The 19,308-nt window shown below is 44.1% G+C and overlaps 1 protein-coding gene across 9 annotated transcripts in view; it reads left to right on the top strand.

Annotated features, from left to right (window-relative positions):
* Window positions 1-19,308, top strand: part of ATXN1 (ataxin 1) — a 386,007-nt gene that overhangs the window by 164,618 nt on the left and 202,081 nt on the right. Inside the window, exon 1 of one of the 9 annotated variants that reach the window (XM_053668264.1) lies at window positions 10,962-11,418. The exons of the other annotated variants lie outside the window; for them this stretch is intronic. The gene's annotated coding sequence lies outside the window, so the exon portion shown is untranslated. Of the gene's footprint in view, window positions 1-10,961; window positions 11,419-19,308 lie in introns of those variants that run through there. 9 annotated transcript variants of the gene reach the window in all.

The raw sequence follows: 19,308 nt of genomic DNA, 5'->3' as shown, positions 1-19,308 counted from the left end.
AAGTAAGAAGTAAAAAATACGTCTTATTTTTCTCACTGTCCCCCCAAATCAAGTCATATGATAATTATTTCTAGGGAATTTTTTCCAGATTGTTATTACTAAAGGGGTGTCATAAAACACTGCTTGTCAGCAAATATGATAAGAAGTCTCAAAAAAAGGCTTAGAATGGTGAAATATTTTACTATTTGTAAGCAAACCAGACTAATAAAGAGTTCCAAATATTGAGAAACCTCAAGGGGAAAAGAATGCCTATTGAAACATGTTTACGTGTTGATTCTTTTTGATGTTGTCATAAAAAATGTTTTGATCTCTTGCAAAGCAACCAGAGGTATTTTATGTGCTGACCTGGAACCTGACATTACTTTAGTAATAAATTCTAGGACAGGCTGTCCCTTGTAGTAGCAGAACTAGAAAACGAAACAAAAGACGGTAAAGTCGGGGCTTTGATGCTCACTGGAAACATCTAGTGTACGGTGTTGGTGTGTCGCGGTTAAAAACAACAGGAGTTTGGCCTGACTCCAAAAATGGGGGAATCCGATGGATGGTGTTTGGGACTCACGACATAGTCGTCTGTGTGACACACAGGCAGGAAAAAGCTCTCGGAAGCAAACAGGCCCCATGGGTGTGTTACCCATCCAGTGGGTGCTGAACACACACCCCTCTGCTTACACCATCCAGTCTCAGGTCAAACTCGGAGTGTGGTTTTCAAACTGCATGGACTACTAGGCTCGGAGCAGAAGCGTGTAGCTCTGCCACTTGCTGGCTGTGTGAACTGGCCACGTTAATGAACCTTTCTGAGCTTAGTTTCTCATCCAGCCTAAGATTCAGGGGTTCTGTGTGGATTTTTTAGAGATGGGATACACATAGCATCTAGCACACAGCCTTATAGAGAGAGAGCAGTTGCTTAGCGTGTTCATAGATGAACCAGAGGGAGAGGAGAGCACATGGGGAGGAAGAATTCCATGTGTTGAGTACCACGAGCCCAATATACAGAGGGTACTGGGGAAACTTGTAGAGTCTTCTTACATCAGAACTGGGGGGTGAAGGACTGTTTATAGGAAAGACTTCCCAGAGAGATGCCTTATGAAGAATAAGCAGACACACGTTCCAGGGAAGTGCGTCTGTGCAGAGGAGAACAGCATTTTCAAAGGCACGGCTCTGAAGAAGTCAAGGAGTCTTAATCCCAGAGAAGTGTAAGAGAGCAGGGCTGAGTCCCAGTTAATGTGATGGGGAATTGTGAGCAGTGACACAGGAGAGGGTGTCGGACATGGCATTGCGCAGGGTCTCGTCTGTCTCGCTGGGGCGATAGTGGTGGCTGTGGCAGGAGGGCCATGACTGATCACATGCTGGGAACATGGCAGCAGTGCCTGCGGGGCGGGCCTTAGAGACGGCCGGGAGGAAGAGCTCTGCCCGAGGGCTGCGATCTCTCCCACAGTCCCCACAGGTCCCGGTGCAGTGCTGGGCACAGTAGGTTTCCAGCATTGGGTTTGCATGCTTCTTAATGGGTTTGAATGCAAGCTGTTGTTTTGCCAGGATCGCCTTTTCCACAATTCACTCATTTTTTGTGTGTGTGTGAATAGATTATTCTCATGTGGATTTTACCATTTTCCCTCCAAATTATTTTTGACTATCAATTAAATTATTTTAAACGCCTGTGTGTCGGGGAATGAATATACCCTAATCTATTTATAATATTTTGTGCATGCATCTGTGTCATAAAAAAAAAGCTTCTTATTTAAAGGGCGCTAGCCTAGGAACTCCATAAAAGTTTTGACCCACAGTCCTGCCTCTTCCAAAGAAAATGGTTTGTGTGTCGAGGGATAATTGTTTCCAGCCCTACATGCTTTAGGCTTTGCCCACACTGTTTTTAAAACTTTCTCTGTTTTAAGATTCTTTCAAGCCTCCTAGCTCTCCCAGAGGAGAAAGCTTTAAAAGCTTTTAGCTCGTGATGACTTTAAGCAGAGAGAGTTCACTGTCATTTTGGGGTGATGACACTTCCTGCTTAGGACAGCCATGCGCAGTAATGGTGGTCACGGCCATTGCTGGCCATGGCCAGGACCAAATGGAGTAAGAGACGGTTGTGCCCATCGTGGTGTAAATGAGTAAATGGCAGCTATTCAGAACCATGGGTTCTATTTTTAGTCAACTTGTGTTCTTTGAGATTCCACTGTGTGCCAGGCAGGGTGCTGAGTACCGAAGATACTAATGGGGACAGAAGGGAATGCTTGCTACCCCGAGGTCTGCTTTGTAACAAGAGTTGTTACAGTAGAGTAGGTAAAAAGAACTAGTCTACTTCAGTACAAATAGTACATAATAAGCAGTGTCAGAGGGAAATACAGAGTGTTGTAGAAGCATCAAGAGGGCACCTGACCCTCCCTTGGGAGGCCAGGAAAGACACTATGAAGATCCAAAGAGTTTTGGAAAAGGAGTAAAATATACCTTGGAAAGTTTTGGGGTTGCAGTTTTTATCTGTAAGGAAAAAATGGAGTATTGTGCATTTTAGTATGGATTTATTGAATTTTAGTGTCCATCAAAATAGCCTTTGAGTCATACAATATTTGGAATGTGTGCTTGGCTATTTACTGTAAACCAATAAGGTATTTTATCAGACCCCAATCATAGTTTTCTGTACGTGGGTCTTAGCATTGCCAAATGGCTGAAAGCACAAACCCCAGTGGTCGATGGCCTGAAGAAAAGTGGAATTTGAATAATACCACACCTTTTGACAGAAGAGTGCAGGCCAGGTTCTCAGTGAGAAATCAGTGTATGATCAGGTACTATGCTGCTTGTGAGCAGAGGGAATGTGGAAGCTTAGAGTGCAGTTGACCAGCACCGGGTAGACCAGCAGGTACAGAGACCTAAAGGTGACACTCCCCCCATGAGATAACATTTTGACCAGACCTTCCAGGCTGTCTAGATAGTAGACAGCCATAGTTTCTGTAACAGCCAAGAAGAATGTTGTGTGTGGGTCGGTGGGGTTAGGCTTATGAAGAGTGTGTCTTGTATAAATACAGTAAGTCGAGTGGCAACCTACTTGCACTCTTTAGTTTGCTTTCAGGAGATATGTCCAGAAAAAAGAGAAGAGAAATTTCTCTCTGCTTTATAAACTAAACCTATTCAAAATAGTGTATGAATTAATGGCCTGCTTCTCCTCTCTGCTAAAGTAAGGTTTTTAAAAAAAAACACAATATGGTGTCTTTTAAAGAAGCAGAAGGAAAGTTTGACAGGAAAACGCATTTGCTTCTGTTAAAGTGTATCTTGGAGGCTCTTCACCTTTCTCTAGGGGAAACCCCTGCATTGCAGCCTCATAAGAATTCAGGGGCTACTTGCTTGTTAAAAATAGTGAGTGGGTTAGATGCGTGATCATGAGTTGTTCTGGGTACAGGGGCATGGAATGCTTAAAATATTTAGCTATTCAGGATTCTTATTCTCTACTTTAGTGTTTTAGAGCCAGCCTCTCCAGGTGCAAGGTAGCAGCTCTGGGTGGCGAGAAAGCCATTCTGGCTTGTCGCTGAGAGCATGTGTCCTTGGAGAGTGCTTTAGCAAGGCCTCCTCAGTGCTCCCACTGTGGGTGCACAGGGGCACGTTCTTGTACACGCTCAGATACATTATGTTGTTAAGAACAGTTAGAGAGAAATGACTAAAAGAGGTTGTCCGACTTAAAGACATTGCTCTTTTTGTTCTGCCTCTTGAATATGACTTCTCTGCTTTGTTTATTTTCATTCTGCCCAAGGGAAATGTCAGTTTTTCAGACCTGCAACTTTTGCTAGAATCACAGACTGTCAGATCTGTGAGAGACTGTAGAGATCTAACAGTCCCGGTTGGAAATGCCAGCAGGACAACCATGTAGAGATTCCCAGCAGGCATTCTGAACAACACATCTGAATCGTGAAAGAGAACTCAGGGCTTGACTTGTTGATCTGAGAGTCCCTTACTTAGTGGCAATGGACAAAGTACATCTGATGAGGTCATTCCCCTGCTGAAAACCTTTTGAGGTTCCTTCAGATTCTACAAAACTCATCTCAGTTATTCAGAAAGGTCCATCAGACCCTCCGTAACATGAGCTCTACATTCCTTCCCCACTGGGTCATCTTCTGCTGTCCCCTCCCCACACATGTACTTCCAGCCACGGTGATCTGTGGACCATATTGGTTCCCATGTGCATGTACCTTTCTTTTCTAAGCTGTCTGTTCTTCCAAAGCTAGCTCAGATTCTACTTCCGGAAGCCTCCTCTCATGAATTTGGGTTGTAAAGTGCCAAAGGGAATCTTGGGGCCTGTAATAAACTAGAAAGTGTATTCTCCACTTTCACCAGTCACAAGTCTTGTGTGACTTGCTTAGAATAGTGGCCTTTTATGCATTCCGGGGGCCATCACGGGTCACGCAGACCGACATCTCTCACAGCACAGGGATCCGTTCTGCGACATCCATGACATCCACGTGCCACTTCTTCCCGTGGTAAAATATATGAAAATGGGTCTGATTTTCTCTTATTTAGCCTTTATTTACATTATTTTCTTTCCAGTGCTACCTGTCTCCAAGGATGTTGTATTGAATTACCTTCTTTTTAATGCCGTACAATGTTCTGAATTAGAATGTGGGGACTCTTATTCCGGCTCCACTGTCAACTCATTGGTTTCTTCGGGCAAATTACATAACATCTACTTTTATTTATTATGTGTAAAATGGGCCTAGAATAACTCACCCAGTTTTGAAAGAATAAAACCCAAAGTTGAAACATTTTAAAAAATGTTTTAAAATGTGGAATATAAATAAGGTTTTATTGTTACTACCATACTGCTTACAGTCAGGAAAAAAACTTTCACTCCTTCTTGATCATTTAATAGAGACTATGTTACATTATGTGTTGTATAAAAATGTAGAACTTTTTTATAGATGGGTCTATATTTTGCTCTGTGGTTTACTGGCTGTGTGTCCATGGCCCAGTCACTTAATCTTTTAGAGCTTCAATTTCTCCTCTAAAATTAAGGAATAATGATACTGTTGCTGTTAGAATTGTCGAGTAATTATATTCTGCAACTGTTGTGCTGGAAAGACACCATTAAAACTGCAAAAGAGTATATTTGTCATTTCTCTCATGGCATAATAACTGTGTCAGCCATAGGAATAGGTACAGATATATTTTGACTCAATTTTGGTACCTCTTGGTTGACCCCTAATGTGTGAGGAATAAGAGGAAGAGGAGCCAAGGTGGCTGAATATGTAGAAGAGGATGTGAAACCGCCAGAGGGCTGTGACTGACTTCTCTTCTCTCCTGATGGTAAAGGGGGTGAAGCCGGTATGTAGTTTGCATGGTAGCGCCATGGCCAAGGCTGAGAGTGGGTACAGGAGGGAAGGCAGTGTAAACGGGCCCAATATCGCAATAAAGCCAAGTGATGGTTCTGTAGGGTGTGTCCCTGGGCATGATGTGCCTGTTCTTCAGTGTCCCCTGTAACCCGGGGCACTGGTGGCATATTCTGAGGGACAGCAGGAATCTCCATGGAAGCTGGCTCAGCTTCCCTCACTTCTCTTAAATTGAGTGGATATGAGGTGGTGCTATGTGTTGAATTGCATCCCCACAAAAGATGTCGAAGTCCTAACCCCCACATCTGTGAATGTGGCCTTATTTGGAAATCGGGTCTTTGAAGATGCTCAAGTTAAGGTGAGGTCATTGGGGTGGGCCCTAATCCAATATGAAATTTGGACATATGACAGAGATGCTGGGCAAATGTCACACTGAGATTGGCATTATGCTGTCACAAGGCCACAAAGGCCAGTTGCCGGCAAACCACCAGGAGCTGGGAGGCATGGAATAGAGCTTTCCCTTGGGGCCCTCAGAAGGAACCCTCAGATCAAGGTCTCAGACATCCAGCCTCCAGAACTGTGAGACGGGTCATTTCCGTTATTCAAGCCACCCCGTCGGTCTGTGGTACTTCGTTATGCAGGCGGGTGGGCCATTGCCTCACACCCAACTGCTTCTCTTTGACACTTGGCCCACAGTTTGGGTTTTTTGGTGAGGTTACACACGGTGGGCAAATGTTGCCAGTGCATAGTAAAAATGACAAGATTTCCTGTGATTTGGCTTTTGAAAACAAGTACATACAAAGCCTAATATCAAGGTGTGGGGTTGATTTAGAAAGAGGTTTCTTAAATGTTACAGTTACCTCAGTCCCACAATCTCCCCTAATATGGTACCGTTACGTGCATTTGAGGAGGAAGGATGCAGCTGAGCAGTGTATTTTAGTCACTCACACAACAGCCTGCATTCCTTATCATTTTCTCAGGCATGGATACTTTCTTGAGAATATGTGATGTTCTGTTGTAAACCCACTTTGGTTAGGGGTTTGGCAAGTTTATGACAAAGGGAGGGAATGTTCCTTCCTTGGGTTTGCCTGTCCTTTGTCTAAAAGATGCTAAACTTTCCTGGGAAGAGGGCCTACCTCCTTCCTCTTTGGTAAGTGTTGATTTATATTGTGTGAAACATTTGTTTTTCATAGAAACCTCCGTTTCAGCATGCTGAACTAGTCAGTCTTAACTTTCCACGTGAACGGTAGAAAACTTGCCGTGGAAATGCTCTCGGGGTGCGGATACCCAATAATTACATACACTCGTCAGTGTAGGCCACCTCACCTCACACCAGTTTTCTAAGCTCTGTAGTGTCTAACGGCTTTCCCCAAACTTCATGAAAATGCATTAAAGTAATTGTTACAAGTTAAAAGTCAACTATTTTTATAAGTATGTCATAAGTAATTGTATCTCAGGGTCGCGATTTCACATCTCTATTTAATAGCTGGGATAATTAAGGTTCAGAAAAATGGCAAAGCTGAGATAAAAACTCCGGATTTTCTGATTTCCAGTGAGCATGTTTGTTTTTACTCTAACACTCTTCTGAGAAGACCAGGGTCTCAGCTTTGCTGTCTGTCAGTGCGGCGGGGCGCATGTGACTTCCCAGGGCCTCTGGAAAATGAGGGAGCTTAACAGTTCTATGCTTCATACTGAAATATTTAGAGATTAAATGATATTTCTGGGATTTGCTTGAAGACATAAGATCAGCCACGAGTTGATCATTATTGATGCTAGGTAATGAATAGCTTGGCGCTCTATTGCCAGTCTTTTGTACTGTTTGAAATTTTCATTAAAAAGTTAAGAAAAAAGTTTTTGCTTTTAAAATGTATACCTTTTGATTCTTCCTGTCTCCTCTAGATTCTGGTAGACACTATTTAGCTCACTCATTTCTCCCCAACAGCCACAAACTCATCCCTCTGAAAGCAAGCAAGCCCTTTCCTTTGAGATACACACACACACACAGACACATACACTATTAGAGACTTTCTGACACCTTCCTCATTTTTAACAGATAATACAATAGCTGTGCTTTCATAATAAATTCAAAAGCTTCTCTCTTATTTCTCAGCAGTATGAATTGTAGAAAAGAGCACAAAAGATTGGAGTACTTTAAAATAAATCTCAGCTAATTATACATACAACTGCATTCACTAAATGTGAATATTTTCAAGGCTTTCTTTGCTACCAAGTGCCACCTGCTCACTATTTAAATGGGCACAAATTTAGTTCCATTAAATGAGACACAGCAAGTCCTCTCTCACAGCACAAACTCCTCGGGGTCCTGTTTTGGACTTGAGAAACTAATTCTAGTGCTCCTTTGTTAGCTCTGCGTCTGGGTCAGCCATGCCACCAGGTTGATTACTTGAATATTCTGCATTCTTGCTTCCAAACTTCTAGCAGGCAAATAGGTTGGGATGAAGTGGTTTGTGTTTTATAAGCATCCTTATGAACTACATGGCATTTGAACTTGTGGTTCCAGCAGTTACCAGGCTGCCGAATAGAGGATTACATGCCTTGGCTTTTGCAGCTCATTAAGGAGATTTTAAAAAAAACTATCTATTGCCAATAAAAGAAAAGGAAGGAAAAAAAAAAAAGAACTTCTCCCTCCAAATGTTATGTTCTTGGCGCATTCAGTGGTCCCCCACCAGAAGCTGCTGGACTCCACCTTGCTATTTTAATCTTGTAAGGTCGTTTAAGAGGAATTCATTCATCTGATATTAACCTGGAATACTTAGGATCTGTACAGACCCAGAGAGGGGGTTTATTTGGGGTTTATGCAAGTTAAAGCAGCATTTAAATCCAACATGAATTATCAAACTCTTTTCCAAGAAAGCTTCTATGAGTGGCCTCATCTGCTAAGTTTGGAAGCTTAAAAAAAATCCCACAATATGAAATGCATATTTGCTATGCTCATAGAAAGATGATTTCTTTCCAACAACTTCTTTGTCTTTAGATGTCTGGACCTGAAGTCCTAGATGTCTGGGCTGTAACCATCTATCAAGAAAGGAGGAAGAAGCTGCTTATCTGGCCTCATTTTTCCTAATCTTTTCTCCTCCCTCCACCACACACACCCTTGCCCTAAATTCCTTTCCATTTTGCCCTTTCAAAAACTCCTCCCTCCCTCAGAAAAGCTAAAAATAATGGTAATGCTTTCCAGTGATTCTCCCTTATTAGTATGTCAGTTGCAGGCTGCAGGCAAAAAGAAACCCTTCTTTGTTGACCCTGCTCAGAACAGTCGTGTTTACAAACCTTGGCTCACACCAAGATTTTCAGATGAAAATCTCATCTTAAGATTTTTACCCACACTTGACTCCCGTTACATTGTCCTTAGTGTCAGAACAGGTTGGTATGCTTGGAAAAGACCTGCTCTCTCTAGGCAACGCCGACCTGACTGACCCCTACCTAGCTCCCAGAGGTAGGATCCTAGATCCATAGACATGAAGACTTATACTGGTTGCTGGAACCTCTGGCTGTGATCAGGGGGGAGTCTCAGGTGATTATGACTACACTCCAGACTTTTAAACCCTCCAGTAGTATTTGTTAAAGATTATGGACCTGTTGTTGTGTTCCCAAGAGGTTGCTGACCTGCAGACGAGGGCCCTAGGAAGTGTAGCAGCTGGGAGGTGGAGTTCTCTCTGGAAGCAGAGTCCCCAGTCTTGTGCGATCATGCACCGTAACTTGGCCAGCCTGCCTGGGCAGCTGGCTCCAGTTACTGTGGGAACAATACAAGGAAGGCCGTTGTCACATTCCTCTGGGGTCAAAGGCACAGCCTTCTAACACACTCAGTCCCTGCTAGCAAAGGGAAAGACGAGGAGCGTGGAGGCAGGGGCTCAGAGAATGTGAAGGGCTTTCAAAATCCACTAACTCCCTTGTTTGACTGATGAAGAAACTGAGGCCCAGAGTCCTGTAACTTGCTCAGGCCCACCAGCAATTTGATGGGCCTGAAATTCCCGGACTGGAATTTTCTAACTCGTGATCCAGTGCCCTAGGGTTTCTCTAAAAATCTCAAATGTTTCAGGCTCATGGTAAAAAGGAATTGTTGATGAAGACATTGCCTATTGCTGTGTTTTCACATGCCGCAGTTGAATCATGTTCGAGAGGAGCAAGGACCTCTGTTACTCTTGTCCCGAGACCTGTAAACACCGCAGGAAAAGCCAGTCTGCAGACAGCATCTTCAGTGACCCTGTGGCGAGTCATGGGCTTCTGGCCCCAAACCCAGAAGTTAGAGTTAATTTTTAAGTGCACGTCTTTAACTCGAGCATGAAGCTCTAAAAGCACTCAAGTAATGATGACTGAGAACATCTCAATTCCTCTGAGCTCTGAACACCCTTGAAGGACTCTCCCCTCAGAAAGTAGCTGAAATCAGAGTGGTTAGGACACCTGAAAACAGAATTACTGGGTAAAATTTGTTACATATGTCCTGGTTTAAGGCGCATTTAGGAGTTCAATTTATAGACAAGTGGTGATTCTTCTTCGTTCAGCATGTTTCCTCTAGAGACTCTTATGTGACCTTCCTTTAGCATATGTGTAAGCCTTCAAATATTTTTATTTAAAATTTGTACTATTTTAAAAGCATATACAGAGGAGAAAAATCTGTGTCTTTTCCCACAGTGAAAAGAGTTAGAAACAGTACTTTTGCGTATAAATTCCTGGATGATGATATCAGTTTTCCTTTCACAGGAAAACACACCGTAAGTTAATTTCCAGCAGGAAAAGTGGTGCTCAGGCGACACACTGTGTGCCCCGCAGAGCGAGGTGTGTCCAGGCGGCAAGGAAGGAGCAGAAAGTGCTGCGGCCCAGTGGGCTTGGCCTCCCTGATTCCCGAATTCCATGTCCCACTCCCAAAGATCGTTTATGGACAGGTCATATTTTAGAGTCCACTTTCTGTAAATAATTTGGTTTTTATTTTTCAGTTTCAGACACATGGTTACAGCATTTTTTTAAAGAAAAGATTGTGGTCTTGTTCCTACTTGTGTTTGGCTGCTCGGAAGGCACCTGGGCTCGCCCAGAACAGCACTTGCCAGGGCCTCCTGCAACATCTGGGCGTGTGGCGGGCCACCATCTTGTCCCTCCAGCAAGACCCCTGATGTGCAAGGCCCTGATTTCTGAGTCCTGAGCAGAGCCAGGGAAGGGCTTAGTGCAGGGGAGGGAGAGAAGATGAAATGCTCTACATGTCTTGCCCTGATCATCTCTCTTTCCCCGCACAGAAACACAGTGCTCTCTGCTATTTGAAGAGAGCAATTTAGGTTTATATTAAGGAATGAATAAATATGATGCAGTGATGAAATCTCATCTGGAGTGAATGCAAATTGGGAATGCTAATGACCGCGTGGCTGTGTCCCGCATGCGAGCAGAAGCAGGAGCCGACTGGAAGCCTGGGTGCCTCTCCTGTCCTCCCCCAGTCACCTGCTGGGTGTTTCAGAGCACCTTAGGTAGTGGGGGGAATGTTTTCTTTTTTAAAACATCTCTCAGTGTTGCACCTTGCATTACAGGGCCTTAAAGCACTTGACAAGCCTTCAGGTGATTCTAGGTAGTGGATTCCCCCTCCACCCCACAAGATCTTAAGAGATGATTTTACATAGTCGTGCATGTGCGTTTAGTCAAGACCTGAGCATTTTGCTGTTTCACATTGTCTGACGTGGCGAGAAAGTTCTTTTGGTTCTCTCTGCAGTTCACATCCTGTTTCTTCTCCTGAGATGATTGGGTGCCGGGGCCAGGAGGTCAGCAGTCCTTAGTCTCAGCCATGCCAGTGTGTGATTTTGACCAAGTCACCCTGTGGGGACGAAATCCCCTCTTCTTTGAATGGGGAGACCGGACTGAAGGCTCCTGGGGCTGCCTGGCACCTCCGATGTTCCGAAGTGCCCAGGGCTGCCTGCCTGCCGAGATTTGCATAGCAGGGTGCGGGTCCAGCTGCAGTGCTGTTCTGGCAAATTGCTCCCTCTCCCTGACTGACTTTTCGACCAGTGTGGAGTGAAGTCTGCCACTTTGAAGAATCCCAGATGTGGCAGAAAGTGTTCAGTCCTGGGGAGCAGCTTGCAAAGGTCCTGAACACATTTTCATTGGTGATGAAAAAGTAAGTCGCTAGATGGTGCCCCCTTGCCAGTTATCTGGAGGAGAGCCGCCCCTCGGGTCTGCAAAAGGAACAGGCAGGGAACTACTCCAAAGGACCAGAGAGAGGTGTCTGAGAAAGGAGACTCAGGACTGGTGACCGTGAGCCCACCTCTGTTGAGAGGAAAGCTGCCCCACATCTCCTCCCAGGGCTCAGCGGGTCTGTGGGACTTGAAGGGGATGGTTGGTTGCCCTTTCTGCAGTTTCAGGGGCTTTGCCCTGGGCCAGGGGTGCTGGGGCCCTGCCTGGTGCCGCAGCGGTTCTCCATCTGTGCTCCGCAGCACCTCGGCGGCTGGGAGAAGCCTGCCGCCCTGGGCTGGACTTGGCCTCTCTCCTCCAGAGCAGCACCTCCTTGACTGCCGTTACATTTCAAGGTTATGTAAAAGTTTTTTTGTCCTATTAAATGCATTCCACAGTTTCAAAAAATTTAAAAACTGTTGGTCAGTCATCTGAGAGCTTATACTCAAAGCATATGACCTTAGACAAGTCATTTGATTCCCCTGGATCTCATTTTCCTTCCCCAGAAACAAGGTTGATCGTGTGTTCTTAGTCTGTCTCACGGAGGGACTGAAGGATTAATTAGAATAAAGTACTCATGCCTTCCATCCACAAACATGTATTTAACACCTCCCTTGGGAAGCCTGTGTTGGGAAAGAAATGATAAGACTATATGTGGGAGTATTTTTCTAAGAAGAGGGGTAAAGGGTAAAAAGGACAAGGCTAAATTGTTGCTGTCGTTGTTAACTAGACAGTTCGATGTGGTGACTCCAGAGCCTCTGTGGCGTTTAAATCCCCACTCCAGCCGCTTACCAGTGCGACTTCAAGCACCTTACTTAACCTCCTTGGGCCTCGGTCTTCCCATGTGTACAGTGGGGATAATAATAGAACGCATTCATTGGGTTGTCGGGAGGGCTACATGAGTTAGCATTTCGAAATTAACTAGAACAGTGACTAGTATATGGTGACCACTCTCCAATTATTATTGTTATTGCTGTTGATTATTTCACCGGTGCCTTATGACATTGGGGCTGTAGGGCAGGTTGTTAATGGGAGTGTCAGGTATACTGTTTTTGGTCCTCAGCGTTGCCATCTCTTGTAATTGCACTTCCGTTTTTGTCTTCCCTCCTGCCTGTGCGTCTCTCGGAGAGGCACCCTGGGTGTGAGGGGGAAGGCGAGAGAGACATTATGTCACGGAAAGAGTGCCAGGCAGTACGCTGTTTCTGCTGCGTGGATTGTCTTCTCTCTCTTTTCTTTTCCCAAACAAAGGCTTTGCTTTGCAGACAGGATCTTTCCGTGTTCTCTGTGTCATCTGCCTTTAAGGGTGTAATTTGTCTCTGATGTATGCAGGATGCTCCTTCTAGAAGGCTTTGTTGATGATGTGCAGGAGGCCTCCTGTATTGATCGGCGACATAGCGGTTCTATAGTGGGTGAATGAGGTAATTCTCATCGTGTTACTCAGGTCCGCGACCTTGAGGCTGATTGGATGACTAAGCTACATAGGTGGATCCCTGGTTGCAGAATGTCCTTGTTTAAAGGTAAATTGGTGTGAGGGTGACTAATAGTTTTAAAGAAATGACTGAAAGCGAATTGCTGTCCCTTGGTGAGAGGCGGTCTATATTAATGAGCTTTCAATTCCTCTCCCCCAGGCCTCCGGTAAACTTTTGGGGCTGATTTTCAAGAGTTCCTTTATCTGTACTCCTCTCTTATCTGTTCTCATTAGATGCCAATTCTCTGTTAAACTGCCACGACAGTGTGTGATATCCTCAGTGGGAAGTGCAGAGCAAAATACTTAGGCCTCTGAGGTAGTTGACGGGATTGCTTTTCCTTCCTTTTTTAAAATTCAGCAGTGGGGTGGGACAAAGCTGAAGAGGAAGAGATTTTTAGTACAAAAAAAGGAGAGGAAGTAAGCGTGGTGATAAAATCTGCATGAGAAAAACCCTCGTTAAAAGAGAAGTGGACTGTGTATTTCGCTCTACATGTAATTTGGTTGTACACGTTAGCCTTGGAAATAAGAGTTTTAGTCTGCCGGCATCCCTGCTATTGCCAACCAGGTCTTCTCACGTTGGAATAGTAGGTACAGGGCTGAAATGAACACACCCTGAGTGGGCAGGCAGGTGAAGGGTAGGAGAGAGAGGGTCAGTCGAATAGGTATCTGGGAATCATTGCAATAAACTTGTTTGGGAATCATTGGGTAGCGATAATGCTCAAATGTTTTTGATATTTGGCCATAGTAGTAAATGCTTCCCTAGTACTTACTATGTGCCGATACTGTTTTCAGTGCCTTTTACACATTAACCTTTTAATCCTTATAACCATGGTCAGGCAGATTTTGTATCTGAGAGCAGTGAGGTGAAGTCATTTGTCTAAGGTCATTTGGACCCAAGCCTTGGCTCCAGTGTTGGTGCCCCAACCACGTGCAGTCTGTCCGTGTCAGAGGGAGTCAGGGTCTTGGGGATATAAAGAAAAAGGCAATTCTTGCCCCGCACAGGCATATTTCTTGTGCGGGTAGAAGGAATTTAATTATTTCAAAGGGTTTCAGCAAGTGTACCCAGCAGGCAAGCTGCCACGGAGCTTGCCCTGATCAGGTTGGGAGACTGCACATCCCTCCCAGTCCGAAGTCTCGGTTTGCTTGCTCCGTGTTGTGTCCTGGTTGGAGTGCTACCTCCGCTAATAGACGGCTGCTCAAGCACTGCAGCCCTTCTCTGAGGGTCAGCACAAGCTGGCTCTCACCCTTGGTGGTGTCACGTGGCAGAACAGAAAACACTTCTCCTGTGGCAGCTGGCGAGGCCATTGATTTGCAGGGTAGGGGAGCAGGGAAATGCTCTAGACAGCTTTGGCATTTGCTGGTGCTGATGAATTTGTCAGACATCTAAACTCATAAACTCAGGATGATGTACACCTAAAATGATCCGGAATAAATTTTAACGTTTGTAGAAGATAATAACAGTCTGATCCTAAAATTTTTAATGAACTTTTTTAACTGAAAGAAAACTTCATATTAAACAAATAAACAAAGAAAAGGTCCTAAAACAAATAGGTGTCTTATAAATGCACTATTTAACTTAAGATGCTTATTGACTGGAATAATAATGATGTATTTTTGATCTGTGATAAGTACATGTATTGAAATCCATCCAAGCCACAAAAATGATTGGAAAGTCCAGGTGGAATATAAAGGTCTGCAAAGTCTAGAGCTCATATCCTGTTTGGCTTTTTGCTAATTAATAAACATTGGCCTCATGTCTGTTACTTAATAGCCTAATTGCAGTACCTGGGCAAAAGTGCTATCTTTGACTCCTGAGAGGAGAAGTTTTCTGTGAAAGAGTCTAAAAGGAGAAATCAGGAAACTTTTTTAAAAAATGAGTTGCCAAAAAGTAATCAATACATATGTACTTGGGTCAAATAAACAATGCCTGAGAAACCTTTTTATGGTGACCGTGCAGAGTTGTTCACAAGAGACTTTCCCCCCCAACATTTTATTATGAAAAAATTAAAACAACACACAAGCTGAGAGAGTTGTACAATGGACACCCGTATGCCCACCTTATTTACCTCCTGGTGCCTCAGCGTTTCTGTCTGTCCAATGGGGATCATGGAACCTATTTCACTGGATTGTTGGGAGGACTAAACGAGTTCATATTTGTAAACTAATTGACTGACACATAGTAAGCACTCTATCATGTTTATTATTGTTACTGTTATCAGTTGTTTCGCCAGCTCTGCAGCCCTATCATTAAAGAGCTCAGCAATGCTGCGTGCCTCCCTGTGCTCCAGTTTCCTCACCTGGAAGGGAAGTAATGATAGTGCCACTTGCTTTATTGAGTCGCTATGAGGCTTGATAAGTGAAAACTTCTAAAGCTCTTAGAACAGCTCAACTTGAATTTAACCAACGACTCACTCTGTTATCTTGGGCAGAATAGTTCTATCGTTATTATCCTCCTCTGTAACATGGGAATGAAACCATTTTTCAGCATTAGGGTGGGGGGATTAAGCAAAATAATATGTGTAAGTCGCTTAATAGAGTACCCAGCAGAATTTTATTATTGTTGTTAACTGAAGTCCTAGTTCACTTAGATTTCCTTCGTTTTTACCTGATGTCCTTTTTCTGCTCCAGGATTTCACCCAGGAAACCACATCACATAGAGTCCTGTTGTCGCCTGACGTCCCTCTAGAATGGGACAGTTGGTTTTGAGGACCTTAACAGTTCCGAGGAGTGCTGTTCAGCCGTCTCGTGGAATGTCCCTCAGTGGGGGATTTTCCTGTGTTTGTGTTATGATTAGAAAAACCCCAGTTGAGGGACGTGCTGTAAGATGATTGATTAGTACTCCTCAAAGGTGGTAAATTGCCATTTTTATCACATGATGTATATCAGATACCCGCTCTCAAAGGGACTTATCACTGTTGACGCTGACCTCGATCGCCTGACCGAGAGAGTGTTTGTAAAGTTTCTCCACCGTGAAGTGGCCCCTCTCACATGCACGCCCCCCCCCGTGGTGCCCTCTTTGCAGGAAACCCCAGCTAAGGAGGGGGGACCGTGTTCTGCATCACTGAGGGTGGTGTGTCTACATGAATCATTCAGAATTCTGACAGAAGAGTTATCTCTTTTCTCCATTAATTTGTTTCTTCAGCCATTTCTTCCTCATATCAGTGTGAACTCATAGATATTTATTTTATACTTCAGGTTATAATCCAGTGCTATGTTTTACATTTTGTTCCTCGGATTGTTCCAGTTTGGGCCATTGGCTTCTCTTTCAGGATATCAGAAATATTGCCTCCTGTTTTCCTTCAATATGCCTCCAGCACTGTTCTGGTTTCGTTGGAGCATTTCCTTCAGGCTCGTCTTGAACATTCCCTGTCCCAATCTCAGCATCAGCTGTTTCTCTGAGGGGCCTTGCTTGCTTTTATTGGTGGGGGGGATGGTATTAGAAACCAGGATTCAGGCACCGGGGCTTACCGAAATTTTACGCTCAACAGATATTAGTTTTCCCCCTCCTTTGGTAGAAGTGAGGCGTGTGTGGTACTGCACCTCCACACGGCACGTCCTCGTCCGTCACCGCCCTGGCCCTAGCTGCTGAGCCTGGCTCCCTGGAGCTGACTGGACAGAAGTCAGGCCAGCCGGCCAAGTCAGCGGAGTCGGGGAGCTCAGCTCAGGTAAAACTCCATGCTGTGGTTGGAGCTCTGGGAACTTTCCCTCGTGGCAGCCAGCCCTCTCGAGTCCAGTGCTGTAGAAATCGGGACAAAGAAAGGACAGTGCAATCTAAGAGCATTTGGAGAAAGCTGCTTATGTAATATTGGATCCGAGCTCAGTTTATTCCAGATAAGGAGAATAGAAGTAAAGGTGTAGAAGTATGAACAGATACCTTTTAGTAGATAAGAGGAGGTCTGACATTAATGAAGGACTTCAGCTTTTTGGGTTTAGTTTAAATGTGAAACTGGGTCTATTGATCTTGGTGGGGTGAGGAAAATGGTCTGCCAGCTTGTGTAGGCTCTCCTGAGCCAATTGTTAACTTTTCAGGAATTTTAAGAACATGTTGCTGCTACCTTCAAATCAGCCATGGGGGCAATGTTTACACTACAGAAATCTGCAAATGTTGCTAATCAGGGCTCCTCTCTCCCCTTTGCAAGGAAAAAATTACATAATTTTGTCAAAGTTAAATTATAGGTGAGATCTGTATATATCTCTATAGCTTACCCCTTCTAATTAGGATTTCAGGATGCAACTTCACCCATCATGGAGGAACTAGCTATCTATAAAAATCTGGTATGTACCCTGACTCTGAATTTATTTTTTTCTTTTGCACTTTTTCATATACAGTCCTTTAATGCTTTGAATTTTCTGATGAAAACTGTTAAACAGTGGTTGCAGTGAGACGTATGAATGAAAATTGCATTTTACTCCTTTTTGTTTAAAATTCTGACAGTCGAAAATACTGTAGACGAGTAGGATATTTGGGACCTTCTAATAGCGGTTCTAAGTCAGTTGCAAATGTGTGACGCAGCCTTCTACCCTGCTTGTACAGTGTGAGGTCTGCCATGCCCTGACGGTGGTTATTAGTGTCATAAGCAGCATGGCCATAGGCCTTCTGTCCTCTGCTATGGTTGGGTATGTGTATAGGAGGCAACCAATCAATCCCCCCCAATCCCTGCCCCTTTCCTCTGCTTCTAAAAGCAATAAACATATTCTTGGGTAAGGATTTAAAAAAAAGAATATGGGAAAAATGGTGTCATTTTTCTTTGGTTGAGAAACCATGATTCAGCATCATTCTGATTGCAGTAGGTAATGAAGCCCTGTAATAGCTTGGCTTTTGGAAGGTTGATACCTGAGTAATCCAAGGAATAGTGCGATGCAAATAGGGACGGTTTTCATGAGGTCACCTCTTCATGAGGTCACTTAATTTGGTATTAAGTGTTATGCAGAATTAGACTCAGAAGAGTTATGTTTCAAGAGAGTCAACTCAAAGTGGCCCTGCGAGTGAACAAGGAAGGCAGGGTCCGAGTGAGAAAGGGGCTTCGGTTCCCCAGGTTCTGGGTTTTCACTGTCATTGTGTTCTTCCCTGTACCCCCCGTCGGAATGGTGAACTTTCCTGACTACTCTTCCTGCCCGTCCCTGACTGTACTCACTGTCGAACTGAACCTCTGAGGTTGCAGCGCTTGGGAGGGAGAGTGACACAGTCCGGCCAGGTAATCACAGGAGCGCTCCTATGCTCTTTAGTCTGGAGGATTGCTGGGTGTGGAGGCTCACATTTTAGCTGGTTGCCTGGAACCCTGAAGCCAGGTTGCAGCTCCTCAGCTGCCTCCTGTGGACCAGCCCTCTCAGGCATGACCGACTTGGACCTTCTTGGAACATCCTGTTCTAAGCAGATCACCTTAACAGCTCCCTTTAGTAATCATGGGTCTCTTTTTCTTCTTGTTCGATTGTGGTAAACATATGGAACAGAAAATTTACTATTTTAAGTGTATACAGTTCACTGACATTAAGTACATTCATATCGTTGTATAATCATCACCACGCTCCGTCTCCAAAGTGCTTTTCATCTTTCAAACTGAAACTTCATACATATTAAGCAATAACTTTCCATTTCCCCTTCCCTCAGCCCCTGGCAACCACCATTCAACTTTCTGTCTCTGTGCCTTTGGCAACTCTTATTAGTGGAACCATACTTGTTCTTTTGCGACTGGGAGATTTCACTCGGCATAATGTCTTCAAGGTTCACCCATGTTGTAGCATATATCAGAATTACCTTCCTTTTAATGGCTGAATAATATTCCATTGTGTCTATATATCATATTTTGTTTATTTGCACTTGGGTTACTTCTACCTTCTAGTTGTTAATAATGCTGCTATGAATATGGGTCTATAAGTACCTGTTCAAGTCGCTACTTTCAATTCTTTTAGCTATATACCTAGAAGTGGAACTGCTAGATCATGTGGTGATTCTATATTTAATCTTTTGAGGGACCGCCATACTGTTTTCCTAGTAGTTGTACCATTTTGTGGTTGCAGCAACAGTGCACAGTGCTGCATTGTCTCCACAGCCTGGCTAACTCCTGTTATTTGCTGTTCTTTTCTTTTTAATTTTGCTTTATTATTGTTGTTGTTTATAATAACCATCTTAAGGGGTGTGGTTTTGGTCTGCAGTTTCCTAATGATTAGTGACATTAAACATTTTTCCTTGTGCATTTTGGCCATTTGTATGTCTTTGGAGAAATATCACTTCCAGGCCTGTGCCCCTGTTTAATCAGGTGGTGAGTTTGTGTTGCACAGAGGCCTTCTTGCTTGCCCAGATAATGCACTGCTTCAAGAGGCTGGTGAGCATTTGCCTGGGGTCCTGTGGGGCAGCCTTTCATACCTTGG

Source organism: Artibeus jamaicensis, unplaced genomic scaffold (assembly GCF_021234435.1).
Source record: "Artibeus jamaicensis isolate MK-2021 breed Jamaican fruit bat unplaced genomic scaffold, CSHL_Jam_final contig_482, whole genome shotgun sequence".
NCBI classification, from domain to species: Eukaryota; Metazoa; Chordata; class Mammalia; order Chiroptera; family Phyllostomidae; genus Artibeus; species Artibeus jamaicensis.
Note: the sequence above shows the minus strand (reverse complement) of the source record. Positions and strands in the feature narration are given on the sequence as shown.